Source organism: Petaurus breviceps, unplaced genomic scaffold (genome assembly GCF_028583685.1).
Source record: "Petaurus breviceps papuanus isolate PSGF00001 unplaced genomic scaffold, PetGlider_PUasm1.0 58767, whole genome shotgun sequence".
Lineage (NCBI taxonomy): Eukaryota > Metazoa > Chordata > Mammalia > Diprotodontia > Petauridae > Petaurus > Petaurus breviceps.
This window is the reverse complement of record NW_027186394.1, coordinates 8,900-12,619: the sequence shown is the minus strand read 5'-3', so window position 1 is coordinate 12,619 and position 3,720 is coordinate 8,900. Positions and strand designations below refer to the sequence as shown.

The following is a 3,720-nucleotide window of genomic DNA, read 5'->3' as shown; positions in this document are numbered from 1 at the left end:
AGTAGAACTCTGCTTCCAGAAAGGAGAGCTTTGTCCCAAATCACTGGGGTTTTCTCAGCCGCCAGAGCTATTAGTGGGTATACTCTCAGAAGCCTCCACAGGCTCTAGCTCTAACACCCCAGGACCTCCACCCAAGACAGGGATCCAAATCCAAGCAGATTAAAGCAAGTGGAATTATACCTCATAATGGATGCTTGATCCCCCTACCATCTTCAGGCCAGTATCTGTGAAGCAGCCATGTGGTGGCAGCCACCATGCCTCAGCTGCTTTGCCCTCCAGGGGCAGAGGTTAGACAGCACTCCAAGACCTCCTGTTCCCAAAATCCACACTGACCTTTTACTTTGCCTTTGGCATTTATGGGTTGATAATTCTGGAAACTGCCACAGCTGCTTTTTATCTAGTCTCTCGATGTCCCTCCAGCTGTGGCTGGTCAAGGTCACCCTGGGGTTAAAACCTTGGGCTCACGCGGGGCTGTCCTCTGCTCCCAAGCATGCTGTCATAGAACTTTTCTGTCCACCTGCCAGGCTGCCGTCAGTGGGAGGTTTGTTTCTCTCTGTTACTTTGTGGGCTCTGTAGTTCTAAAATTTTATTAGAGTCATATTTTATAGGTATTTGAGGTAGTTATGGGGGCAGTGCATGGAGTTTCCCTTCTTCTACACCACCATCTTGTCTCCTCCCCCTCCTGGCTCAATTTTCTAATTATATGATTTTACTAAATATGGTTGCCTTAAATAAATAATGTCCTCTAAAGTTCTATTAAAATCAAATATATTGTTAGAGACTAATGAGTTGTAGTTTTGCATAGAAAAGGACCCTCTGATTACCTAAAACTTATGTTTAACTTTTTCAAGGTGTTGTCCTACATGGAAGGGTGATATCCTGCTTTGTATAAATGTTAGTTTATATACTTTTATTAACCCCCCTACTTTGTGCCAGGTACTTTTAAATTATATACAGGGAATATGAAATAATTAGCAGAGGGAAGGGACTGGAATTTTAGAAGGATGGGGAACTATTTCAGTTGCTATACTAACAGCTCCTTTCTTTGGGAAGAAAAAGAATCTTTCCTAGATTACTATGGGGAAAAGAAGAGTCAATAGCTATCACTTTCTCAAAAGCAACAGAGTTTTGAAAACTTTAATTGAAGGACTCATGGAACACTAGTCCAATTACAAGCTATTGTACAATATTTCATTAGCATCAATCATTCACTAGTAAAAAAAAATTTGATGTCAAAGGCACTATAGGCAATACAAAGGTACCTTAGATATGGTCACTCACTCAGGTAGCTTACAGTCTATGTGAGAAAATAAACTATAAAATCAAGCAAAGGAAATTAAGAATAGACCAGTGACTGATAAGAGCAAAAATGGAAAATCACAGGAAAAATAAATAGAATTAGACCTTCATGAAAAATTATCCATCGATACTAGAGTGTGACCATTATTCAGGATGAATATCCCTTGATATCTGCATTCATAAGAGATATTAGTTTATATTTATAGGATCTATGAACATTTGATTATTCACTAATACTTACAAAGTAGAGAGAAAGGGGTGATGACCTAAACAATAAGCATCAAAGTGTTCACCAAGTGCATTGATGTAGTATTACTTGTGTTATTCACTAAGAAAAAAAAAAACATGATAGAGAATTCATGCTAATTGTCCCAATGATGGATTTAAGTAAAAGATCAGTTAATCAGTTAATGGCACCTGATGTGCTCAATGCCAAGTCTTTCCTGAGCAGACTCAAATGATGTCAGTTTTTTCACCTAAAACAAAGAATAGGGACAGAGCTAGAATTATTGGCATGTAATAACTTTCCCACCTTTTCACTCTTTGTGGCCACAGATTTGCTTTTTTTGACATACAACTTATAATTACCTGAACATCAGTCAGAAGTCAGAATTGGGTTATGCTTTCTGATAGTGTTTATCAAAATTGAGATGTGATAGACTTTTGTTATTATTTATCAGCCATTCTTTTTATATTTCCCCCCTGATTTATGGCTAGGAAAAAAAAACCTAAAGATATTCCAACATTAAAGGGACAGCATATTAAATAAATAAGGCCATTGGAATTAGAAATCAAGGGACCTGGGGTCAACAGAATTCAGCTATTGTTCCTTGCTTGTCTCTCACATTTAAATTTCCCAATTAGGTAAGAGAGGTAAAGAATTCACTAGTATTACTCAGGATATATCTATATAACTTAGAGAAGAAAAAAAAATCATGCTGGATATATCAAGATTATTACTTTTGTTATGTAGTAGCATAAATGATAATCTACGGCATCTGATATATAAGTGAGGATTAACAGCATAAAATACAGAACTTAATTCAAAATCACTTGGGGAGAATATAAAATAATGAAAGATAATTCCTAGCTACAAGTTAGTTTGTGTCAACAAGACAAAGGTCACTTGAAGAGATGACCCAATACCAACAGGCAAGACAGGAAATAGCAGTAAGAAGTGAACTACAACTTTATGAGTCAATAAATTTTGTTTGTTTTTTTGTTGGGTTGCCTTATTTTTTTTGCCTACCATTCTTTACATTTCATGTCTTTATTCTATTACCATGAGCACTTTTGTTTAATTTCAAAGGCTTGGATGCAAGAGTAAGAAGTCATTTGTAGCCAGTATTTATATACTGATGTTTACAACTTGAATTAGGCATGAAGGTAGTCCATGATTCACTTAAAGAAGGAATGACTATTTGGGAGGTGTTTAGCTTGCTACTTAATACAAGTGAGCAGAAATAGAATAATTTAAGACAATGTGGGAAGAAGGGATTAGTTCATAGCATTAAGCATAAACATATGGCTATAAACCACTGAGGAAGTATATCTAGGCTGGCTGGAGGATTTTGAACGCGGGGTGGCGGAGAGGGACGGTGGGGTGGTGGAGGGGGGAGGCCCGCTGGCCTGGGCAGCAGGGGACTTGCGGAAGCTCCAAGGCTGCTGTCACGGGCCGGCTCCCAGGCCCGGCCTCTCCTGGTGCGGCCGGCTTCAGGGGCCTGAGCAAAATCGTGTTGTCATGTCTCTCCGCAGCAATGTGGCCTGCACCGGCCACACCCCGCCCGCCGTGAGGCCGCAGCAGGCACCAGTGTCCGGCAAGGTCTTCATCCAGCAGGGCTACAGTAGCGGCACCCAGTGACAGTTCCAGACCAAGTTTCCCGCCGAGTTGGAGAATCAGATTGACAGGCAGCAGTTTGAAGAAACAGTTCCTACTCTAATTAACCTTTATGCAGAAGCAGAAAACCTTGGGGGCCAATCTTACCTCGAAGGCTTTTTAGCTAGTTTGACGGCATATACGGTCCTTTGTGCATGGAAACACATTATGTGAAGGTTCTGAAGAAAATCACCAAATATATTCAGGAACAAAATGAGAAGATTTATGCTCCACAGGGCTTCCTTCTGACAGACCTAATTGAGAGAGTACTTCGTGTTATTGAAATTGCCGTTTCTGAAGACAGAGGCGTGAGCAGTGGAAGATAAACCATAAGAGTCTAACTCTCTTTTGTCCACCGGCCAACTGCAATGTCCCCTACCTCCTCTCCAAGCATCATTCCTTTGTATCTGCTGCGAGAGCAACCGTGCCATTCTACTCCAAGGACTAACTTTCTAAAATTCCTCCTAGGGTGACATCCAGTCGCTCAGCGTCCACTTTGTGTCTTTAAACTGAGTAGGACTCTGTAATCTTTGTGGTTATTTCTG

The 3,720-nt window shown here is 40.2% G+C and overlaps 1 pseudogene; it reads left to right on the top strand.

Moving 5' to 3' along the window:
• The first annotated feature begins 3,040 nt into the window (after window positions 1-3,040).
• LOC138173584 (golgin subfamily A member 7 pseudogene) lies at window positions 3,041-3,501 on the top strand (annotated as a pseudogene).
• The last annotated feature ends 219 nt before the right edge of the window (window positions 3,502-3,720 follow it).